At 42.4% G+C, this 15817-nt stretch overlaps 2 pseudogenes; both read left to right on the plus strand.

Moving 5' to 3' along the window:
• The first annotated feature begins 489 nt into the window (after positions 1–489).
• On the plus strand, positions 490–1151 carry LOC102812292 (annotated as a pseudogene).
• Positions 1152–1655: 504 nt separating this feature from the next.
• The window catches only part of LOC102812665, a 27610-nt pseudogene continuing 13448 nt past the window's right edge, over positions 1656–15817 (plus strand).

Consider the following 15817-nt stretch of genomic DNA (forward strand, 5'->3'; position numbering starts at 1 on the left):
GGTTCACAGCCTGATTCGTAACCACTACGCTACCAGAGCTCACTCATATTCATAGTAGCTTTATACTTAATAGCCAAAAGCTATATTTAATAGCTTTTATAGATAAATGAATTGAGGTCTACCAATAAAACAGAATTTGTTGTTTGTTGTTAAGTGCCGTCAAGATAGTTCCAACTCACAGGGACCCTGCATAGGGTTTCTGAAGAGCAGCTGGTAGATTTGAATTGTCGACTTTGTGGTTCAAAGTGACCTTGCAGTCCAGTGCATTATCCTGCAGCTCCATACTAGGTTAGTAGAGCAAGAAGGAGTCCTGGTAGCATGGTGATTATGCATTGGGCTGCTAACCACAAGATTAGCAGTTTGAATCTACCAGCTGCTCCATAGGGACAAAGATGCAGCTTTCTGCTCCCATAAAATCCTATACAGGGAGCTCCTGCATCTGACAGTGCAGTGATCTCCTCTTGCATTCTCTTCTCCATCTCTACTCCTATGGACAATGCCTGTGAGTTGCCAACTGATAAAAGTGGAAAGAAAGGGGAGTCACATAAGACACCCACCTGCTCTCTTGGGCCCCAGGGCCACCAGCACAGAGGACTCCAGGAGGAAACTGACTGGGGCGGAGTTGTGAACTTGAAAGAAACCTCAGAGGTGGAAGGTGAGCTTAAGTCAGGACATCTCAGATTTAACAGAAGCTGAAAGGAAAGACTCATTACTGAATCCTGCAGCCAAAAAAACGATACCAAAGAAAAGAATGTGAATGAAGATGAGATTCACAAGATGTATATCCTGTTTCTTCTTTTTCTGAGCAACTGAATCGTTAGAAATGGATTGTGGATCAGCTTTCCTTTCCACATGGCAGCCATTGAAAGGCGGATCGGTCCATCCCTGGTACCTCTGTGTCTCCACACGTTGTGACTGCTGCGCCTGGTATTTCCAAGGTCTTCATTGGGGAGGTGGTAGAAGACGCACTGGATGTGTGTGAGAACTGGGGAGAAATGCCACCACTACAACCCAAGCAAGTAAGGGAGGCTGTTCAGAGGTTAAAGTCGAAGGGGCAAATCCCCAACTCCAAAAGTCATCTTCTTCTAAGTGAAAGCTTAGAAAGGCATATTACTGAAAGGCGTACTGACTCTAGTCTTCCTATCCCGTAAGACTGCACCTTTGCTCCAGGGTCTCAGTCCACCAAGGATTTGATAATGATTTTAATGGCTTCCTCAAAACTGGTGTGTCATATCTAGAAGTATATAGCCTTGTTTCATCCTTGCCTTGACTAAATATCAGGACCTCCTAGGGGAGTCCTGGTATGGTGCTGTGGGCTAATGTGCTAGACTGCAATGTTGCTTTGAACTACAAGGTCAGTGGTTCAAACTTACCAGCTGCTCCTTGGAATCCCAATACAGGGTCGCTATGGGTCAGAACCAACTTAACAGCACTTAGCAACAACAAGGCATTTTGAGGCACATTTTTTGGTTAATTTAAAGAAGAAAGAAATGTTCGTGTGCCTTGAAAATTCTCTAGACAGGAGAAAACCCTTCTGAGAGAGCTTTTTGATGGTTTCACATTGAAGCCTGAAGTTGCCATGACTTAGGTTGTTTCTTAGGTATGATGTTAAGTAGATCAAACCACCAGAAACTTTTCACTTGTGATACTCTACCATGAAGGATGCAGTAATAACTGTACCAGACAGTTTGTCCTTGTAAACATTTAAAATTCTCCTATGGATTTGGATGAGTGATAATTAAGTTGTTTTCAAACTTGAAAAAAAAAAAAAGAAAGAAAATCCTCAGCAGGGTCGCTATGAGTCGGAACCGACTACACAGCACATCACCACTTACCAATTGAGCAGGACAAGGACCAAAGGTTCGGTGATGACACAACCACCAAGAAAAGAACATAACCTGAAATTTCTTGAAGAATTACAGGCTTCAACCATAAGTGATATCATTATTCTAAACACCATCTTTTTTAGACACAATCCTTTATTTGATGAAAGAAGGGGGGCATGTGGCACAGTTCATTGGTATATGTGGAGGGGGTAGATTTTCATCTTAAAAACACACACGTAGTAGTTACAAATCAGGCAGCAAACCACAAGGTCAGCAGTTCGAAACTACCAGCTGCTCCACGGGAAAAAGATGAGGCTGTCTGCTCCCACAAAGATTTACAGCCTTGGAAACCCTGTTCAGGGTCACTATGGGTCGGAACCGACTCGAAGGCACTTAACAACAACAGATATAATAAACCCATGGATAGGTTATAGCATTAAACATGAACATGAATATTATTTTATAAATAAGATGAAATTAACCTAAACATCAACATGATTTTTAAATAAATGTAATTACCCTAAAATGTTGTTGAATAATTTTTTTAAGGAAAAAATGGTTTTGTTTTTGAGTCCTGGTGTGGTGCTGTGGGTTCATATGCTAGATTGCAAAGTCGGTTTGAACTGCAAGGCTGGCAGTTCAAGCTCACCAGCTACTCCTTGGAAACCCTATACAGGGTTGCTAGGGGTCAGAACCAACTCAGTGGCACTTAACAGCAACAACAACACTCCGTTTGGTTAAGTGCCATCGAGTTGGTTCTGACTGACTCATAGAGGCCTTGTACAGTGTTTCCAAGGAGTGGCTGGTGAGTTTAAACTGCCGGCCCTGTGGTCCAGGGCTTATCCTACAGCACCACACCAAGAGTGTTGTTAGTAAGTACCATCAAGTCAGTTCCAAGTCTTAGCGACCCTGTATAGGGTTTTCAAGGAGCAGCTGGTGATCTTGAACTGAAGACTTTGTGGTTCAAACCAACCTTGGGGTCCAGCACTTTATCCTACAGCACCATCCAGGACCCCACTGGTATAATTGTTATTGTTGTTGTTGTTAAGTGCCATCTGGTCAATTCTGACTCACAGTGGCCCTGTATCAGTTTCTGAGGAGCGGCTGGTGAGTTTGAACCACCAACCTTGAGGTCGAGTGTTTATCCTACAGTGCCACACCAGGACTCCATGGGTAAGACAGTAGATACAAAAATCGAGAGTCTAGAAATAAACCCACACATCTATGGTTTCAATTCTCCCCATTGAAAACAGGAAATAAACTCCCCTCCTGGACTGGTTTAACTTATAATGGAAAAATCTTTCTTTGTCTTTCTGAAAAGTATGTAAATTGATGTTTCCTCCAGGACCTGGGAGCCATCTCTTCAGAAATGGAGTCATCAAGGAAAATCACACCCAAAGGAGCTCTGGTAGTGCAGTGGTTATGAGTCGGGCTGCCAACCTCAAGGCCAGCAGTTCGAAACTACCAGCGGTTCCGCGGGAGAAAGATGAGACATTCTGCTCCCGTAAAGATTTACAGCCTTGGAAACCCTGTACAGGGTAACTATGAGTCAAAACCGACTCTATGGTACTTAACAACAACAAACCTCCCAGTCTCTTGAAAGAAGATTTGTACAACTTCAGGTATCCAGCCATAATGATACTGGAGAACTGGCAATTGGATCTTAAAGTGGAATGTAAAAAATGATATCAACTCAACTATATAAAGGATGGGGTCCTGGTGTGGTGCTGTGGGTGAATGCACTGGACTACAAAGTCAGTTTGATCTGCAAGGTTGGTGGTTCAAGCTCACCTATATAGGTTCACAACCTTGGAAACCTACACAGGGTCACAACCTACTGGACGACACTCAACACGAGTTCTTTCTGTCTTTGCAATCTCTTTAGCAGAAGACTGTCTTTGATGCATCCATCCATTCTGGTTTAACAGCTATTAAAAAATAAAACTTTTTTTCCTCTTCTACTGGCTGAAGCGTGGCAACAATTATGAGGTTGGCCCTATACCAGGCAGTATTATGTTCTGGTGTGCACAGGATCGCTATGAGTTGGAAGGTACCGACTCGATGGCACCTAACAACAACAACTTACCTGAAGAAGTTTTCTGGGTTGGGAGCAGATGTTTTTTAGTAACTTTCCTCAACACCACCCAATGATATGGCTACATCCCTTTCATCTTCAAGTCTCATCTTAAAGTCATCTCCATAGACAGCTATCCTTACTATTAAGCACAGAAGCCCCTGGTCATGGTATATCTTACCACTTTAATGTTTCCTGCATTCCATTCGACAATATTCATTAAAGAAATATTTACTGAGGACACGCTATTTGCCAGGAATTGTTCCAGATTCGGAGGATTTTTTTTTTTTTAAGCAGTAAATAAAGGAGTTCTGATGAGGCATATATAACCTAGTGAGTGAAGATACACAACAATCAAATGAGTAAACGATCTAGTATGTCTGATAGTCATACGGGCCATGGAGAAGAACAGGTGGTTGTGGTTTTAAATCTGGAGGCCAGTGAAGACTCAGTGTAGTGGTAGTTCACCCATAGGATTCTCACCTTCCCAGAGAGAGACACAGTTCCCCCCCTGGCCACTGTGTGCCATGCAGTCACCAACTGGTCTGCCAGTCGAGGCCTGTGTTGCTATGATGCAGGACAGGCTTAAGTGGGGCCTCCAGACTAGGAAACAAAGGTCTTGTGATCAATTTTTGAAAATCAACCAATGAAAACAATGGTCTGATCTGCACTCAATCGTAAGGATTGACTGAGCAGCATTTCAGTCCATTGTGCATGGGGTCACCATGAGTCAGGGGCAACAACCACAGTGAAGACTCACAGAATCTAACATGGAGTAGAAAGGTAAAGGAGATGTGGGGAGAACCACACAAAAGTGGGAGAAGGGGAGAGCATTCTCAGCCCAGTAAACAGTAAGTGAGTAAGCAGGACTCAGGACCAGAAAGAGAGGAAGATGGGAAGTGAGGGGGGGGGGGGGGGGGCAGGCTTTAGGAGCCACTCTCAGGTCTTTTCATCCCCAGTAAGACGGGAAGCCAATGGAGAGTTCTGAAGAGAAGAGTGATGTGATCTGACTGCTGCCATTATTTAGTAATGTATTTTAGTTTCTGTCTGTCCCACTAAGGACAGAAACCACAGTAATCTTGTACACCCTTCTAACTCCTGTATCTAGTACAGTACATTGTAGGCACTCAATAAACACTTATTAAATGAAGAAGGTAATTTATGTAAAGCATTTACTGTTACAAAAGAAGCGTTGTACAAATGGTAACAATTATTTGGATCCCCAGAGTCCAGCACAGTAGCTAGCATATGGTAGAAGCTTGTTTGAGTGAATGAATAAATTGGTTTTTGAAATTAGTGAAAATCTAGATTTAAAACATAAAGAGTTATGACACATGAATAAGTAACTGCTTTTCACTCTTTCCCTTACTTTGCTTGCTAAATTCCTTTTTTAATTTCTTTACATTAAACTAACATATTATGTCACTGATTGTAAGGACCTAAAATAATCTCATTGTTTGTTAGTTCTCTCAACATATTGCAATATCCTGCAAACACAACTGGCAGGAACCCAATGAAATCCTTGTAAAATTTCTAATGAGGTAAACTTAGTCACTTTATTTTTGCAACAATCTTTTCCTTTTAATTAATGTTTTATTGTGAACTGAGTAAAGGTTAAAACAATCTTAATGTACAAGGCTGACCTGATTGGCTCATCCTGATTTTTATTTTTGCTAAATTCAAATATATGGTTTGTTTACTCAAACATGAGGCCAAAGAACCAATGCTTTCCGCCTTTTACTTCTTGATTTGACATCTCCAGAATCGCCACCAAGAAAGAAAGAAAAAAATTTAAAGAGGATTACACCTGTTACCTTCTGGGATGTTCTAGAGGAGGGGTGCATGGGGAAAACGCTGGGAGGCCTAGGGACCTTCAGTAACTATCTAAGGAAACGCCCTCGGTTGGCTCAACAGTTCTCCAGAAGGAGTCATGCATTAACTATCAAAACACACTGAAATTTGCATCCCTTAAAAGGTGTACACACTCCAATGATAATGTTTACAACGTCTCAGGCAGGGCATGTACAACTAACTCTCAAGTTTAATTGTATTTCCCACTCCTAAAAGTGACTGAACCTATCCTCACAGAACCACAAAATAGCTGCAGCGAAGCTTTGGAAGCTATGGAAACGCTTAGGAAAGCAGACGAAAGTTGCTTGAAATCAAACAAACTTTAAAAAAAAACAAAAAAAGTCATGCCAAAGTGTTGAGCGGCTGGGAAGAATCTTCACGGTTTGTGTCGGACTTGCTGGTGCTTGTACGCAATCTTGCCTGCTGGCATCTAGCCCCGACGCTCCCTTCCACTAGGGGAGGGGAAAATAATAACTTTAGGAAATAACAGGCGTCCACAAAGGCAAATGTTACACAGGACTTCTCAAGCTCCATCAAAAAAAAGGCGGCTAGTGTTGTTTGGAGCTGCACGGATTACACACGCAGTCCTCCCTCCCTCTTTATTCCACAGAAGAAAAATAACCTCAGGAGGAGAAGGTGCTATCGTCAGACCCTAAAGGCAATTTCAGACAACAAAGACCCCAAGCAATCAAAATGGAATTATAATCTGAGCCGTCAGCTCAGCCCCCGCCGCGGAGGCGGGTGGTTGGCTCACGCCTCTGGTCCCCGAGTGACGGGCCGCGGGTGCCCTTGCCTTTTCCAACCCCAGTTCGTCCACCCTGCGGGTTCTCCGGCACCCAGGGGGAGCCTCGCGCCACCCACGATTTTGCAATCTCTGCTCGGCGGCTCCTGCCTCTATCTCACGCGCCGTTCAAAATCTTTCCCGCCCAGGCGTGACGCGAGGAATGAAAACAATCAGCGGACACCGAGCGCAGAGGGCTGGGCCAGCGCTGGGGCTACTGGGGGAGCCAGGCCGAGCCTCAGTGCGGCCCCTTCCCGTGCCGGGCAGACCGGCGGGCTGGGGCCCGAAGGTGACACAAAGAAGCCAGAGAGACAAACGCCACCCGCTGGCGTTCGCTCCAATCCCCGGAGTGCCCCGCCCGCTGACAAGTTTGCGGCGCCCTCTACACCCGTGCACTCCCCACCCGGGCAAAGTTTCCCCGTGGCCGGACTCGGCTCGGGGCATCTCTCAGTCGATGCCCGTCTCCCGCCGCCCTCAGTCCTCGGCTCGGGGACCTTTCTCTCCCTCGCCCCCGCCCATTCCCTTCCCTCCCTCCCCAGCACAGCCCGCTCTCTCCGGGGCGCACTGGGGTGTCGGGGCCCCGCGGTCGCACTCACCAGCTGCTGGCCCTGCCAAGGTGCGTGGGTTCGGGCTGCCCCAGGTCAGCACCCCGCTTGCCTAGTTGCTAGGGTCGCAGCTCTTGCCGATTCTCCCGCTCGCTTTTTTTCAGACCAGCGGAAGGTTGTAAGGCGCAGCAAACGCGCTCCGCTCCTCCGCTCTCGGAAAGCTGCAAACCACGCCCCGCGCCTTCCCCGCCCGCTGGAGCCGCGAGTCCCGCGCTCGCCGCACGGCGGCCAGTGCAGAGCGCGCCCGCGAGCGCCGGAGGCGGAGCGCCATCCCTCTGGGCCCGCGGCGGCCAGGGCTGCCAAATTTCTGTCAGTGTTTCGGAGCATCAGAGTTGGTCTGAAAGAGAGATTTAGTGAACAACTCCTTTTCTTGTCCTGGGCCGGGGGCAGAAGGGTCACAAACTCCCTAGAAAAGCTTTTTCTGGCCAATTTCGAACAGGAATATCTCCAACATTGCTAGACATTTTTGCGTCTTTGAAGTGAGGATAAGAGCAGATCTGCGAAATTAGCTACCAGACCGTGGTCAATCATTTAACCTTTGTGGGCCTTAGTTCCCACCTTTGTATTGTTGTTAAGTGCTGTCCAGTCATTTCATCTCAAAGCGACCCTTTATAGGGTTTCCAAGGAGCAGTTTGTGGGTTTGAACTGCCCGCCGACCTTGCCATCCAACGTTTATCCTACAGGGCTACAGTTGGTCTTTAAGATCTGCACGATAATGCACTGGTCCGCAAGGTTGATTTGAACCTCAAGGTTGGTGGTTGGAACCCACCAGCGCCTTCTCAGAAACCCTAGACAGGGTGGCTATGAGTCAGAACCGACTCTACGGCACTTAACAACAATAAGAAGATCTGAATCTGTGTTTCATATAATGTGGGCTGGATTTCAGGGTCACCTAAAGGGAAGTCCTCCTGGGCAGGGGAAATACTTTTAATAAAACAGATTATTGGGCCTTTCCCACTTTCTGGATGCGAGAGGGTCAGAGGGGGTCATCCAAGTCTGAAACTAGAGTTGAATTCGTGGGAAATTATCCTGAAGGTACCAGTTTGGTTTCCAGCAAATTACTCAATCCATTTGGCCTCCAGGTGTTAATTGGCAACCACTTTCCACTGGAGCTGTTATTACACTATTACTAAGGCACTCAAGAACCTAAATGAAAGGTATTGTATCATTTCACTATTATTACATACCGAAGCAGCAGCTTCAAAGTCTCTATTGTCTATCTCAATCAAATGTAACGTCTTATAAGGCCAAGTTCATGTATGTTGTTTGGCTATAGAATCTTGCCTGGATGTAGTTCAATTTGATGCTTATGAGACACAAAGTAAATGGTAAGAAGCCGAGATTTTTCGAGGCTTAACAAGGGATTTAGTTAACTTGTATTAGTGGAGCGGGAGAATCAGTTGTAAACTAAAGTCACATTTTAACCAATGGTCTCAAAAACTTGAACCTCTGTAAGAACCAGTATGATTCAGGTAAATAATTTGTTAGACACATTTGATTGATAGTCGATGTCTCAAGTCTTCACAAAATAGATCATACCAATCTACATGTCATTCCTTGTATAGTGAGCTCATAGGTCTGAGGCTAATACTTCTCTTCTTGGACACCTGGGTTTCAATTATCTATTTATCATTGTTTGGGTCACAACAAAGATCTGCAAAGCAAAAAGGTCCTTCTGTTCCTGGGTTGATATTTCATAGTGCTGTTTTGCTTCATAAGATACCTTCAAGTACAGAGCTTATTTCAAGGAGTAGTTGGGCTCTAGACTGTTGTCTACTCTTTTCCTTCTCCATCTGTTCTGTTCATTCCATCAATTTCCATGTATGTCCATTACTTTATTTATAATATATTTGCAAAACCATCATGGCAATAGCCTCTGAGGAAAATATTATATTTTTCTTCAGTACTTTTTCATTTTAGGTATTTATGCTACAAATTCTCAGAGCAAAGGATTATTGACCCTACTTTTATATTTGTGAGAGAGTCCAGAGTGAAGGTTCTTGAAGATTTTTAGGTGTCCCCAGTGAGAGCCTTCTAATTACCTGAGGTATCTCCTAGCCATGCCAACTTGGATATTAAATTAATACCTGCTTTTAAATCCACAAACTAGTCTTATGGCAGGAGCACTGAAATAGATCCTCCGCACTCTGAAATGAAAATAAAACGTAATGCTAAGCCAAACAGAGATACACCCAATTCGTTTGAACTACTCCACAACACTGAGCATGTGAGTAAATGGTTCAAATAACTTACATTTCAAACTGGCAGAATGTAAAGGTTACCATAGATCCGGCCATACCTACAGTTTAAACTATTCTTTTAAAATACGTTGTTAAACCCTAACTCAATTGAAAATCCACTTAAATATCTCAGCATTTTGCACTCCATTTTTCCTCTGTCTCAAAACTTTGCTCATGCCACCCTACCCCACCTCACCCCCATTCCTCTTCTTTATCAACTTTTACTCAGATCTAAGATGAGCCTCCCTGACCCTCTTTACTAAATCAAATCCTTTTATTAAACACTTTCTGAACACCAAGTACACCGCCTTTAGAATCATCACAGGTGTTTGTTGTTGTTGTTGTTAGGTGCCATCAAGTTGGCACTGACATATAGTGAGTGACCCTATGCATAACAGAATGAAATGCTGCCCAGCCCCGGGCCAACCTCACAATCATTGCTACACCTGAGCCCAACACTGCCACCACAGTACCAATCCATCTCACTGGGGGGTCTTCCTCTTGATTCCCAACCCTCCACTTTACCAAACATGATATCCTTCTCCAGGGACTGGTCCCTCCTGATGATATGTCCCAAGTATGAGAGACGAAGCTCCAGGCTTCCAAGGAACACTCTGGCTGTCCTTCTTCCAATACAGATTTGTTTGGGGTTTTTTTTGTTTGTTTGTTTGTTTTGGCAGTTTATGGTGCTTTTAATATTCTCCTCCAATTTGTATTTCTTCCTCTCCCTAGGTTGTAAGCTTTTGTTCACCATTCTATCTCCAATGTCTAGCACTGTTTGGGGCTCAATATAGGAGCAATGTAAGTATTAAGGTGCTATGGTAGTGTAGCGGTTAAGAATCGGGCTGTGAACCTCAAGGTCAGCAGTTCAAAACTACCAGCTGTTCCGCGGGAGAAAGATGAGGCTTTCTGCTCCCGTAAAGATTTACAGCCTCGGAAACCCTGTACAGGGTTGCTATGAGTTGGAACCGACTCCACAGCACATAACCACCAATAATAAACAGATTTTCCAGTCAGAATTAATTTCTTCTGTGTCAATAGCACTTAGAACTTCTTATCCTATCTAACTTATTTAATGGTTAGTCAATATGTCTGCTGCTTCCGCTTGATTGTAAGCTCCTTGGGGGAAAATGAATGGGTTTTATTCATTTTTATACCTACCAGCTTATACACAGCTTTCCTGCTCACAGAAGTACATGTTTCTGAATCTTTTATGTGCAGTGCACACTTTCTAATACTAGTATTTTGGTGTCATTCTTGAGGAGATTAGATTACATCCGCATTTATCTAACTATTTGGTTGCTCATCAGTACACTGAATAAAATCGCTTGTAACCCTGTCTGCATTATCTTTAAAGCTCATGTGGCAAAGATTTCCCTGTACCAAAATAGCATACTGTGCATCTTGGCCTCTGTATTTACAGCAAATGGTCCCCTCAGCTCAACACTTCACCTGGGAGACTTTGTCAGCTCAATTGTAGTCACAGAGAAATGATTCTGATGATACAGGACCAAGCATTGTTTCATTCTATTGTTTATAGGGTTGCTATGAGTTGGAACCTAACAACACTGTAGTAAACATAAGTTTTGCAGATTGATCCAACATTGAAAGTGTAGTTGTGACTTGATACATCAGTATAAGTGACACTCTGTTGAGAACTAACTATTGAAATAAACATTCAATACGTATGAGTACTTGTATATTGTACAAGCAGGTGAACACTGCAAAAAAAAACATGTCTGAGCAAATCCAGTGAGTTGAACTATCTCATAGTGTTGAGGTCTAATTAATTCTCTAAGTTAGGCAGCTTCTCCTCCTTGGACTGATAAATCTCACTAAACTAGAACTGTCATTTACATTGCTGTGTCCCACACTAGAATATCTTTGAGTCCAAATTGCCTAAACAAAAATATGGCAGTGGATTTTATCAGAGGACCAAATTACAGTCAGTTGTACTTGGGGTGACTTGTGAAGGCTTGTGGGGCTACATCTATGTTTAGCAAGAAAAAATATAAGCTTATTATTAATTGACTGAGCTCTGGTAGCGTAGTGGTTACGAGTTGGGCTGCGAACCACAAGGTCAGCAGTTGGAAACTACCAGCTGTTCTGTGCGAGAAAGATCAGGCTTTCTGTTCCCGTAAAGATTTACAGCCTCGGAAACCCTGTACAAGGTCGCTATGAGTTCACACATAACAACAACAACAACAACAACATCTGCCATGGGTACAGAATGGAGGAGTGCTGACCAATCATATTAAGTATTTATCAACCCTAATAGTAATTGGAGATAATCATGTTACAGGACTGTATGGAGAATAAGACAAAGTATGATATTATTGGTTATTCCAAGGCAAGATGAGACCATCTTAACTACCAGCCCTGATTTGATTACCAAGGTCACTGCTGGAGACGCAAGCAGATTGGCTTAGAGGCAAACACTCCTTAGTTATGATGCGATCTCTGCCTACCTCAAGTAACAATCTTTTGCTACACTATTTTTCACTACATTGAGAGCAATTGTTTAAGCCTGGGATGGAAATAGCTGGCCAGGAAAACAACTCTGTTCCTCTTTGTTCAAGAATCCAGTCACACCCTGTAAAGGCCTGGGCTCCTTATCTCTGCCTGGTCTTGTTTCCTGCCAAACCTGGAAACTAACAGATATAAATGTTGGCTAATGGTGCTCTAAGAAGCTCTGGTAGAGTAGTGGTTACAAATTGGGCGGCTAACCTCAAGGTCGGCAGTTCGAAACTACCAGCCGTTCCGTGGGAGAAAGATGAGGCTTTCTGCTCCCATAAAGATTTACAGCCTAGGACCCTGTGCAGGGTCACTATGAGTTGGAACCAACTCCACGGTACTTAACAACAAAAACAACAACAACAATGGTGCTCTGGACCAAAGTGCTCTTACTGATGATTGTCTATGTCCAGGTAGAAAGTTGTGTCCAACAACATGCAAGTGTACCCTCTATTTCTGGAATAAATGTAAAGGCGATTAATCCAGTTTCTGCCAACTGAATCATACAGTCTAACATGGTAGAGTCTGAGGAAAAAGTAAAAAAGCATATGCCATGTTTCAGTGAGATTTCATCTGTAAAGTGCTATGCATAGAGCCTGCGACCCTATAGAGCATCGCTATGAGTCAGAACCGAGTCGACTGCATACAACCACCACCATCACCTCTATGCATAGAGTCGGGAATCCTGGTATGGTGCCTTAGGATAAGCGCTGAAATTCAAGGTTATTTGAATCGCAAGGTCAGTGGCTCAACCTCACCAGTCGTTCATTGGAAACTCTATACAGGGTCATTATGAGTCAGAACCAACTTGAAGGCACTGAACAACAACATGCATAGATCCTGGCATACAGTAAGCACTCAGTGATTTTGTATAGGGTGATTGCTGTTATTATTGCAATTATTTTAGTCAATACAAATTACAAATGATTGCTGTTATTATTGCAATTATTTTAGTCAATAATAGTGGGGCTTTTTGTTGTTGTTAACTGGGGCTTTGTTGCTGTTGTTACGTGCTGTGGAGTCGGTTCCTACTCATAATGACCCTGTATAGGGTTTCTGAGGAGTGTCTGGTGAGTTTGAACCACCGACCTTGTCGTTCAAACTGACCTTGCAGTCGAGCGCATTAACCCACAGTACCACACCAAGAGGGTATTATCTTAAAAGCACTTTTATTGAATTGGTCAATTATCAAAACCATGAACAAATCCATTGCCATGGAGTTGACTGTGACTCATGAAGACCCCGTGTGTACAGAGTAGAGCTGTAATCTAATGGAAGCAGATGTTCAGATCTTTCTTCCACAGTTTTGCTAGGTAAGTTCAAACCACCTATCTGGTAACATAGTGGTTATACTCTAGTTAGCAGTTGGAATCCACCACTTGCTCCTTGGGAGAAAGATAAGGCTTTCTGCTCCCATAGAAATTTACGGTCTCAGAAACCCTATACAAAATCACTGAGTCAGAACCGACTCAACAGCACACTACCACCTTTAGGTGAATATTCATTAGGCAACTTATTTGTACCACCTAAAGACCTCTGATAAAGTATTGACTTTAAACATACTCCGTAACTTACCCCATTTTACACAGAAATAGACTGAGATCCTAGAATAAAATATTTGCCTAATGACATAAAATTAGTGTTGGTTAACACTGGATTTGAAACCAGATAAGTTTTTGTCAGAATAAATGCATCATTTAAAGGAATCCTGTTGTTTGTGTATCTTGTTTCCGTTTTTTGTTTCACTCTCAAATGCAAATGATGGAATTAATTGTACTATTTAGTTTACAATATAAATAAGAGACATTAGTCTAAGACAAATCTAGTGGACCAAATTATGTTGCAATATATATTTAAAAAACAACTTTGTTGTTGTTAAGTACAGTCGAGTCAGTTAATTCATTGCGACCCAGTACAGGGTTTCCCAGGAGCAACTGGTGAGTTTGAACTGCCAACCTTGTGGTTCAAACCGAACTTGTGGTCTACAGCGCCACACCATGATAAAGTAGATCTCAGGAGCTCTGGTAGCATAGTGGTTAAGAATCAGGCGGTGAACCTCAAGGTCAGCAGTTCGAAATTACCAGCTGTTCCATGGGAGAAACATGAGGCTTTCTGCTCCTGTAAAGATTTATAGCCTTGGAAACCCTGTACAGGGTCACTATGAGTTAGAACCGACTCGACTCGACTGCACTTAACAACAACAACAACATGGATATGGTATTTACTGAATTTCAATAGATATCAAGATAAAGAATATACATTTTCTTCTCAAGCACATGTGGACTCAAGTCTTAAAAACTGGCTTGCATCACAAAGAAATGCTTAATAGAAGAGTAAAGTATAAATAATGCAGATAGAATTATAATTAAATGATAATTAATAGGTTAATAATACTAGAAATTAATAGCAAAATCAGAAAAGTTTTTTTTTTCATTTAGAAAATTTTGAAGTGTTCTGTTAAACAACTCTTGGACAAAGAGAAATTATAATGCAAATTGAATTAAGTCCTTGACAATTTCAATCTCTTCTCTGTTGATAAGAATGTTGTTTATTGGTCCAGTGGTGAGGATTTTTGTTTTCTTGACGGTTGAGATGTAATCCATACTGAAGGCTGTGCTCTTTGATCTTCATCAGTAAGTATTTCAAGTCCTTTTCACTTTCAGCAAGCAAGGTTGTATCATCTGCATATTGCAGGTTGTCAATAAGTCTTCCTCCAATCCTGATGCCATGTTTTTCTTCATAGAAACCAGCTTCTCGGATTATTTGCTCAGCATATAGGCTGCTAGAAAAAGGGTAGGGACATAATATGAAGGGTCTTCAAAAACTTCATAGAAAAATTCCAATAGATTTTCATTCCATGGCCATGAACTTTCTGAAGCCCCCTTGTATATATCTGGTGAATGAATTAATTAATAGAGTTTTGTTTATTCTCCATGTCAAATGTTTTCCTTTACTTACTATGTGAACTCCACAACTGTTGTTTGGCTAATATTATTATGCATAATGGAGTCCTGGTATGGCGCTGTGGGTTAAGCCATCAGACTTCAAAGTTGGTTCAGTTACAAGGTCGGTGGTTGAAGCTCACCAGCTGCTCCTTGGAAACCCTATACGGGATCGCGCTGGGTCAGAATCGACTTGAAGGCACTTAACAAAACAACATTCTGCATAATGAGAATTAAGAGCCAGTGATCTATTTGCGTCACTATTATCAAAGTAAACTTCAATTCTTTCTTACTAAATCAGTTGGAGGGACATTAAGCAAAGAAAATCCAGGTATACATTTTTTAAAAGAGATGTTTTCATCTGTGAAGTTTATCAGTAGTTTAAATTAAGAACTGAAAAGAGTTCCCTAAATAATCTTGGTTATGTATATCTTGGTATGTGCCTACTCATAAGAGATTACAAAATAATAAAACTACTTTCTGAGATGGAAGATGGAACAACAGCTTGTATTCTGTAGAGCCGAATTCTATGTTGGTACATTTATCATCCTTGCTAGAAGATAGCAATGCAGGGTAGATTAACATAGCATTTACTCCAGTGTGGTTAACATAGCACTGACAGTCCACATGATTATTTTAGTTGCCATACCTGCCCTTTTAAAAAGCCCTACTAATCCATGGACTAGGTTACAGTAAGTATTAGAATTAGGTTTAGGACTAGGTTACAGTAGGTATTAGAATGAAAGACAAATGAGTCAACTTAAATTTGTTTTAAAAAAGAATACCATGGGGGTGGGGGATAATAGCACAACTGATATGATGATATGGCAAAAATGCAAGTGACTGACTGAAGTTTTAGAAACATTGGATTAAAGGAATAAGGAAGAGAACAAAGTCTAATGTATGCCACTAATAGGGAATTACTGGTTTGAATAGATTTGGAAAGGGGATTGGGAATCCGGACAGATACCACTTCTAAATGAT

The sequence above is a fragment of the Chrysochloris asiatica genome, unplaced genomic scaffold, assembly GCF_000296735.1.
Source record: "Chrysochloris asiatica unplaced genomic scaffold, ChrAsi1.0 scaffold00067, whole genome shotgun sequence".
Lineage (NCBI taxonomy): Eukaryota > Metazoa > Chordata > Mammalia > Afrosoricida > Chrysochloridae > Chrysochloris > Chrysochloris asiatica.